A 9,848-nucleotide genomic window follows, 5' to 3' on the forward strand; every position below is an offset into this window, starting at 1 on the left:
AGCCGCTAAATAGTATTATTAGAACGAGCTATTTGTTGCATCTTTACAGTACTGGAGTCCACAAGAATGATTATAAATTTTACGATCTTCAACATGCAGAGGTTGATGAGATTTGCTCCTATTGTGTTGATTTTGCTTGGCGATTTCTAATACGACTTCATTTGATGCTTGCACTAATGCTCTGTTTCCTTGAAGAAAACTTGGAGTTGGATTAAGTCTCTGACGTTTGCAACTAGCAACTGCAAAAGAACTCCATATCTTTTGGTGTGTTCCGAATGAGTCGTCTCAAAATGACGTTTAAGTTTTGAAGGTTCCATAGACTCGTGGCTGAGAACAAACTTAGCGCAGTACGAATTGTTTTTCTCTATTTTATTTCCTTTGATGTTATTAAAGCCGAATTCAGATATTCGTCTAAATGTTTGGCTTTTTTTAATTGCTAGGGTTTATTCTACCAGTTCGAGACCCCCCGGAAAGCCCTTTGCCACCCCCTGGGGGTCGCGATCCACAGTTTGGGAACCCATTTGATAGCACGATGTCTTTGTTTGTCTCCATTACCACGTGCAAACCAAATTGTTTTCGCCTTGGTTAAAACTGTGTTTAATTACCAAAAATACTAAAACACCAAATTCATCTACTCTTTAGTAAAGTCCAAAAAAAAACAAATCAGATTTTTATTACCAAATTGATTGCAAAAACATCGCACCAGATTTTCAAAATATTTGAAACCCCATTAATAGACTTTTCACGACTCCTTCCAATTTTCTGTATGAAGAGCGTTGCATTACAGGCCCTACTGTACCGTAGGCCCAGTGACATAGCCAGGAATTGTTCATGGGAGGGGTTCAAATATTTTTCCATATGTATAAAATCATATATATAAAATAGAAACTCCACAGAGTTAAATATTTGTAGTTGATCTGGGTGAGTTATGGTCTAGGGTCCTCGAATTTTTAGAGCCCACAAAATTGTTATTCAGCTCTAAATCATATTAGGGAAAGTAAATGCAACTGGGCAAAGTGCTGATCAGCTTTCATTCAAATGCCGAGAAACATTTGAACTCCACTTCGCCTCACAAATCGCTAGGTCTGTAGAGGATACTTTATTTTGTACTAATTCTTATAACTATGTATAAATTATATGGTAAGAATAATCTAAAAGTAATGAAAGAGCAAGTAAAAATAGTGTTTTTCAGCATAGGCGGTTAACTAGAGATATTGTATCTAGAGTTCTCTTGTCGCCCTTCAAGTTGGACTTGTATTGTTTCTTTTAAAGCTTTTGTTTAAAGAATGCCTGCACTCTCTGTGGATATCTTGGTAATCCTTTAAAGGCTTAGAAAATAAACACAAAGACATTCCCGAGTACTAAAAAACGCAAAAAAAATTTTTTGTTTTTTTTTTTAATTTCATAAACAAATACAATATGTAATTCAAAACATGTTACGAATTAAACGCATAGCCCTTAAATATTAATGTTTCTGATTTAATGGCCGAAGATTTTATTTTTAAAGAAAAAAACAGCCATAAATATCAATGAATCTTTGGAAATATAAATGTATTTTTTTTAATTAATGGACCTTCAAATTATAAGACGTGTCAGAGTTTTAAGTGTTTGCTGGTTCTGATTTTAATTGTTCAAGTATGTCATTGTAAAAATTTAGTGTGCAGAATTTATATTTTTAATTTGAAATTAAAAATAATATTGTATAGGTTAGAAACAGCAAAAGTTGGTATTAATTTGACAAAAGAAAATGTTTCAGAAAGGAACACATTAATAAAGAGAAATGTCTGGCATTCAAAATATCTTGACCAAGATCGACACCGTGACCAAGGCGAACAGAATCCAAGCTGATGGCAGTGTGCTGATACTTGTGGCGCCATTTTTGTGCTCTGGAAAAAAATTTGAAATAAACCATGTAAAAATGAAGCAGCACTCTTATTAAAATGTACTTTATTATTTAATATCAATATCAATATTAGACGGCGTGGCTTAGCGGTCGAGTGCTAGACTGCTAGAAAGTCTCGAGTTCGAGACCTGGTCAAAAAAGTGTCCTATCCAGCTCTGATGGGTCCCTAATTCTAGAGGCTTCGCTAGGCGGGGTGGGGGTGTGGACCGCATTGGATGACACCGTGTAGTGGGGTGAAACCAAGGCAAAAAAAATTGCAAAAATAAATAGAAGAAATATGTTTTTGTCAATGTAATGAATGATTAATCAAAGTTAAAAAGTATGTGATACAAAATATAATAATTTTCTATGACAACGTTGTTTTTTCCTATTGAAATATAGTTGGATAAAAATCTTGTGTGCACAAATTTACTCCATTTGGCAAAATGGCAGGGGCATGATGTGATGCCTCTACAACTATATATATATATATATATATATATATATATATATATATATATATATATATATATATATATATATATATATAAAGGTATTTTTTTCATTAGTTTTAAGGGGGAGGGTAACACCATGATATGCCGTTCGGGGTGGCACCCGACCTAGCGACGCCACAGCCTAAATCGTGTTAGGGAAAATAAGGTGTGTTGAGGTCACAGAAATGTATGAAATCCACTTCACTTGCTCCATGGTCCGACATTTTAGGTAATGTATATTTCTTTGATAATTTTTATTTACATTCATACTACTGTTATTATACTTGTAAAATATAATTAAAGTTATCTAAAAGTAGAATAGAATAGATAAACAGGTGTCCACTTAATTACTTTCGAAAGGGAAAAATTAAACTTCCTGTTTGAAGACTCTCGCATCGTTAAAGCTAGGTTGATGAAATTGCATATATAAGTATTATATTATAGTCGTAGATCCGTATCAACTTTTGAGCGATTTCTATACTTTCAATTTTTTAAAAGCCTATAACTTAAGTACTATTTCAGATAGATAAATGAAATTTCACATGTAAGTAAAAGATATAATTTTCTGCCTTCTGTCAAATTTTGAGTAATTTTCGGTAGTTTTCGCTATTTCCGATTTCTCAAAAACGCATGTAAATGTATAAAATACTAATAGTATTCCGCATTATAATATATATTTTGTTTTGCGTTCACTTGGTGTGCAATTCTTTTTTTTCCAACGAGAGTCTATTCGATTTTAAAAAGTTTAGGTAATTAAAAATAGATTTAAAATCATGCCTATATCCCGAGTTGCCACCCCCCTGTTGTTTTATATAAGAATATTCGAGAAAGTTTAAGTGAGATCACTCCCGGTTTATTTATTATGAAAATATCCCACAATATATGTGAATTGGTTTCTGTTACTGAGTTTCGATAATTGATCCAGTATTGATAATTTAATAATGACCAAAATGGACATGTAAAGTTTTCCCTCGCTTACATACAGTGTTTCTTTCAACCTTTCTTCTCGGGGAGGGGGGGGGGTGGACTAATTTTTCCCGGGGAGGGAGACACTGGTAAATTGTATATTTTCTATATAGATTTCATTTCATTCGGGGGACGGTAGATTTTCTTCGGGTGCCTCAGCCGTCCCCCTTCCGATCTAGCCAGACTGGCGATAGACAGAGGAAGCAAGTTAAATAAAAGCTTGTAAAAAGGACAATAAGATAAAAGTACGGTATACTTACTGTGGATGAGGTCGGCTGCAGTAAATGCTGGAAAAAAAATTAAATAATGCATTTCATTATGGTTGATATACATGAATATAGTAATATACCTACTTTAACTCTTCACGAGGAATGACTTTACCGAGAATAAAAATGTCTGTCAGTTTTATATGAAAATACTAACGAAATATGTACTTTACACCGTTATTTATTTAACTGGTGAATTATTTTCCTTCAGATTTAGTATAGGCTTCATGTCCTGGATGTTTTAGTACAGTGGGCTTACGGTCTTGTAGGTTTATTCCAGTGGGATTACAGTCATGTAGGATTTAATTCCGGTGGCTTATGTCTTAGGCTTCGATACAGTGTACTTGTGCCTCTTAGGTTTTAGTCCCGGGGCCTATGTCCTTGAAAGTTTGAGTACAGTGGATATATTGAAGGTTTAGCCCACAGTTTGTGTTTTTCAGTTAAGTGGGCATTCAGCTAGTTAGATTGAAACAAATGAAGAAAATATAACTCACGGCACTTCAGTTCATACTGACGCATCTGTGAATTCATCTGCTCCATTAATTGTGTCTCCATTTCTGCTGTGAAGCCGCAATTTTGTTGAAATACACAACCGACTAAAGCTTGGATGTCACTTTAGATTAGATTATATATGCGTATATATATATATATATATATATATATATATATATATATATATATATATATATATATATATATATTGTTGTATATATGTATGTCAGCGGTACTTTGGTCATTGCCCTTGTGCTGACTAGGCACAGCCACAGCAGTAGACGAAGACGTAAGCTTAAACATAGTCATAATTCAATGTTATTATATACCAATTTTATGTTAAACCTATTTCGATGTTTAATACACTAACTTGCACATGAGGTTTGGATTGGAGGCGTGCGTCACACCATCTTGCAGGAATGTGATGTAGCATGTGTTATTTTAGAAGCGCAGTCTATTTCAGCAACAAAAGATTTATATTAAGAAATTATACAGGTATATATATATTTATATATATATATATATATATATATATATATATATATATATATATATATATATATATATATATATTTATATATATATATATATATATATATATATATATATATATATATATATATATATATATATATAGGCTATATATATACATATCTATATATATATATATAGAGAGAGAGAGAGAGAGAGTTGTATATGTGTATTCAAATATAGTTGTGTAGTGTATCTATGATTCCACCCAGGTAAATCTGAAAATGTACGAGAGTTTGGGATTAGTTCAAGGCAGACTGTCTATCACACGTCGAGGTCAAGAAACATACGAATTCTACGTCATCTAGAGAACGGTGTGAACGAATGCTAGAACTTTCGACTACTAACCCAAAATTCTTAGTTCAAATTCCGGACGTTGGCCGAGCTAAGATGGCTTGGATTGTGTTAATCCCATTTATTCTTAGGTCATCGAAACTTCAAATATTTAGAAATATATTTATATAAAATAGAATATATATATATATATATATATATATATATATATATATATATATATATATATATATATATGTATGTGTGTGTGTGTGTGTGTGTGTGTGTGCCCTTCAGAAGCTGAGAGGTAAAATTATCCTAGTTTTGGATTATATTAGTCTATCTTGACGGCCGAGACTATGTTACATCATACAACAGTAACACAATTAAAGACTTCATAACCTAGGGCCGATTTAACACCAGTATGCAACTGTGGAAGTGTCATAAAACTTCTGAAAAGTTCATGGCTAGATTGCGCATGCTCGCTAATGTGAGCTGGCGAATGGATGATTTATTTTGTATTATATTTTTGTGTGCGAATCTGTGCATGATTGGTCAACTGGACAGCGGCTACGGGGTGTCCCGTTCCGCCCGAGGCGAGCATATAAACTGACCGCTTGGATTTTTCTTTCTTTTGACCAGAGTAGAATGTAGATCTAGTTCTGCTCAGTTCCTCGCTGGGCGCTTGGCAAACCTCGTGCGTGGAGCGAGGTTGCTTTTGTAACTTGGCTGGGTGTTTTGTATGTATTGTTTTGTTCGATGTTTTGTTTGTATGACATGTGTGTTTGGTGTGGATATTAGATAGCGTTCCGGTTGCCGTAGGGGATGGGAAGGTTGTCTGTGTGGTCAGAGCCTAGACTATCCGAGGCATCGAATGTACATATTATTCAATCGAATGTTGTGTGTTTTGTTTGTTTACTGTTTGACTAGGATGTTTTGGATTTGAAATAATGTTTACGTTTTTTATTGTTGGTTCCAATTTTATATGTAAATAAAACTATAAGCTTATTTATTTGTTTGTGTTTTTTTATCTAGACAAAGGTTAGGGTTTAACCATCGTGGGTTTTACCACGGTTGCACTGACCGGACAGTTTATTTAGATAAGCCCAGGGAAGGTAAATAGTATAGTTATTCCCCCCCCCCCCCCACTAGCAGGGCTTACACTAGGTATTCAGCCAGGCAACCAATCGTACAGCCTGAGCTAACGATCGTGATCCAATGAAAATCAAACAACGCTCCAAGCCTTTATCGAGTTATTTTTATTAATTGAAATGTAGTTGATCATGGATAGAAAGGATGCAATTTAGGTCAAGGTAATAAGGTAGGAAGGTGAGGGGTCTGTTGACAGACATTGAACTCCAGAGAAAGACAAATCAATCTGAAAAATATATAGGCATCCTCTCTTTCACACACACAATACATGGACTCACTAGACTTATACATGATTCTTAAAACACTATATACAAATTTACATGTTTTTTAAAATAAAGATGAAAAAGCTATTTTAATTTAGAAGTTATTTCACAAACAAATCACATACATTATTATAGTTTTAGGGGGTGGGGCTGTCTTAGAAATAGCTTGCAGTTTTATGTAATTTAGGGTAACTTAAATAACGTATGTGATAAATATTGCATGCATCCTTTCAGTGTAATCTAAAATCAACATGAAGCGGAAACATGTTTTATCGATTATAATGTTTTATGTGGGGGGGGGGGGGGGGGGGCGGATAATATGGTAGTTAGATTATTTCTGGTTAATTTTTAGTAGTTGTTTTTATTACATAATACGACCGCCAACAATGGTACAGTAGGGGAAACAGAAAAAAATAACAGTCACGAAACTAAAACTTGTCCCTGCAATCGGTCACATAACACTTAAGCCTTGCCCACTATAACTGATGCTAATAGGGCTTGTAAGTAGGGCACAGACTTCTCTTTGTCGTACTTGCCAGCTAGTATTTTGAAACTAGATATCCATATTATAATAAAAAGGTAAAAAAAATAATACAAAAATACTAGTTTTACAATATGTGGGCTAACATAAAGGCTAAGTTTAATTCTGTTTTTTTTTTAGTTTGTAATTTTTATATCAAATCCCTATCAATTTGTCCTTAATGAATAATTACAATATGAATACATTTTAAGCCTAAGTTAATTAATTTGATTCTATTATTAATTTTTTTTATAAATTTTGGTTATACTTGGTATGTTTTTTTTTAAATTTTTTAAGAAATGTTAGGCTTGTGTTTTAGAACATTTATAGATTGGTAATATAATTGTGATGACGCAAGGTTGCGTCGGAGAGCTCAGGTAGATAGCGGAAACAGGCTATAGCGAGTTGGTCAGAGAGAGACCAATAAAAATAAGGGAACTGACCGGTCACGTGGGACGGTCAGCTGACCACTGAAGCGTGGGCTGCTCTTAAGCCGGCAGTTGATAGGTAGCTAGCGAAGAGTAGAGAAGGTGTTAGGTTGTAGAATGGAGCAGACGTAGTTATGTAGAGAACAGTTAGATAGTGTTAGGATTGGTCATGGGAGTGCGTAGTTAGTAGTATAGTGAACAGTTAGTAGTAGAAGTAAACAGTAGAGAGTATAGAATAGGCTAGTTAGGTAAAAACTTGAATATATATCTTTGTTAATAAAGAACATTTCATAATTGAACTTGGACTTGTGTTGTTGGATTCGTTCCGCATCTTTAAAATCCCCACCCTCACAACTGGTGCAACAAGAAGAACCTCAAACAAAGATCCATTCGTACCATCACAATAATCAATAAGCTTCCTTTTGTGTAGGGTGACAATCAGACAACCAAACTAAGCACACCTTTTATGTTAAATTAAAAGACGACATCTGGGAAATTTAAACGCTTTGACCTCGCTTAACAGAAAATTGAATTGTAATGAGAACTGCACAGCTGTTTGAGATTTGACTTTAAATTGTTTTTAGGTCGATTAAAAAGCTAAAAACACTAAAATAAGGAATCCCTACAACACTATTTGCCGGAGAAACAATATTTGGTGCTCTTCTCTCTCTTGTTCTCTCTTTCTCTCTCTCTCTCTCTCTCCCTCTCTCTCTCTCTCTCTCTCTATATATATATATATATATATATATATATATATATATATATATATATATATTATATATATATCTTTCTCTCTCTCTCTCTCTCTCTCTCTCTCTCTCTCTCTATATATATATATATATATATATATATATATATATATATATATATTTATATTTATATTTATATATATATATATTTATATATATACATACACGCGTATTTGCGTTATTCTTTACTTTTGCTGTGGCAAGCCTTGATGGTCAAAAAGAAAATTTACAAGTTTTGCTTGATACTCAATACTTATTGTTTTGATATGGGCCTACATCATTTTAAGACAAAAAAATAACCCATATAGCAGGTCACAAAACATTTTTTGGAACGCTAATAGCAGAACGATTTAAAAAAAAAATACATCATCGTTTCAATGATAAAGTATTGTTTATCTTATTCTCTTGTTAAATTTGCAAATGTAAAGATAATATGGTCAGCCCTATGTTCACCTCTACTTTTCTCAAATGTTACTCATCAGAGCTCCGTAGACGGTAACTGAATTAAAAATAGACTGCTTTTCTTATTGGTAGACGCGCGCCCTACCTCTCGGCAAGTCAGTTCCAGTTGCAGGTTTTATATCATTTAGAAGGTGTATAACTCTCCCATGTCATTGAAACTATGTTGCGAATAGTAATTTTTTTATTTAATTAAATCAACTTGTTAAAAATGTATTATGTACCAAACTTCATGAGAACCAATTAGGTTAAGCGTACCTCCTGAAGTTAGCCCAATAGTTACCAGCAAGACAAAAGCTGTAAGACACAAGTGTTTCATGGCCGCCATTTTAATTTAAAGATCTGTATGTGAATATTGTAGGCCTATGATTTAAAGAGAACATATAAGCCTATGATTTAAAGAAAAAAGAAATCATAAAACACTTAATCTTTACATAACATCATCTGTTTGTAGTTGGTTGCTGTTATTTTAAAGAATTCTTCGTTCTTAATTCTAATGTTATAAGGGATTTCCTCTAACATAATAACGTGTCAACTTATTATGCGCCATATGGCGCCGTTGACTCCGATTTCAACCTGCTTTTCTTTTGTTTTATTTTTGGAGTTATCTCTCCTAGAAGAGTTGCTGTTCCCAGCTGTCAAGCCTCATTTGTCCGAAGGTTCGAACTTGAGACTTTTCGTTTAAGTAACAAAGTGCTTTACCGACTCGACCACGCCGACTCCTTCATTAATAAAAATAACTCTGCTTAGCTGATGTAATAATAATATAACTAACTTACACAATCTAAGCCTAAATATAGATAACACAAAATTGTATTTCCTAGGATTTGAAAAAAGATTTTTTATCATTTCAAATACTTAACGGAAATTGCATTCTTTTTTACAAAGTTTATAAACCTGTCTGATTATTATTACTTTAAGCAATAAGAGTTGATTTAAGTTTCATACCTCCAATAATCTACAGTTTTAATGCTTTAAACTTATGGCTGAAAAACAAAAAATACTCAACTGCTATTAAGTATTAAATATAAAAACACCTTACCACTTGAGCTTTGACAAGACAAATCACTGAGATGCAGTCAGTTACCTTATGAGTGAATAGACCTCTCTTTGCGCATGCTCACGTGACATTAATTGAAAATAAAACTGCGGCCTGCGCATGCGTCCGTAATAATAACAGGCTAACCCGCTCTAAGTCTTTGCCCCATTACAGGAGGAGGGGAGAGGGGGTTAGTAGAATCCCATAATGCTGCCCCCCCCCCCCCCCCTACAATAAAAATTAAACACGTAATATCACAAACACAATGACTCTTTAAAGCTGTATAACATTTGATAATATCCAAAATACTGGATAATGCAATTACAAATGGTGG

At 33.7% G+C, this 9,848-nt stretch overlaps 1 long non-coding RNA gene across 2 annotated transcripts; it reads right to left on the minus strand.

Moving 5' to 3' along the window:
• Positions 1-1,404: 1,404 nt before the first annotated feature.
• Positions 1,405-9,610, minus strand: LOC131948388 (uncharacterized). Of its 2 annotated transcripts, none has more exons than XR_009388005.1 (6): positions 9,518-9,610; positions 8,734-8,838; positions 4,471-4,554; positions 4,103-4,221; positions 3,603-3,629; positions 1,405-1,886 (listed from the first exon to the last, which is right to left on the minus strand). It is a non-coding gene; the product is annotated as an uncharacterized LOC131948388 (long non-coding RNA). The 2 variants fall into 2 exon arrangements; XR_009388006.1 differs by having other exon boundaries at positions 8,734-8,817; positions 9,518-9,559.
• Positions 9,611-9,848: the final 238 nt, after the last annotated feature.

The sequence above is a fragment of the Physella acuta genome, unplaced genomic scaffold (assembly GCF_028476545.2).
Source record: "Physella acuta isolate Inbredline_101_S28 unplaced genomic scaffold, ASM2847654v3 ptg000642l, whole genome shotgun sequence".
Taxonomy (NCBI): domain Eukaryota; kingdom Metazoa; phylum Mollusca; class Gastropoda; family Physidae; genus Physella; species Physella acuta.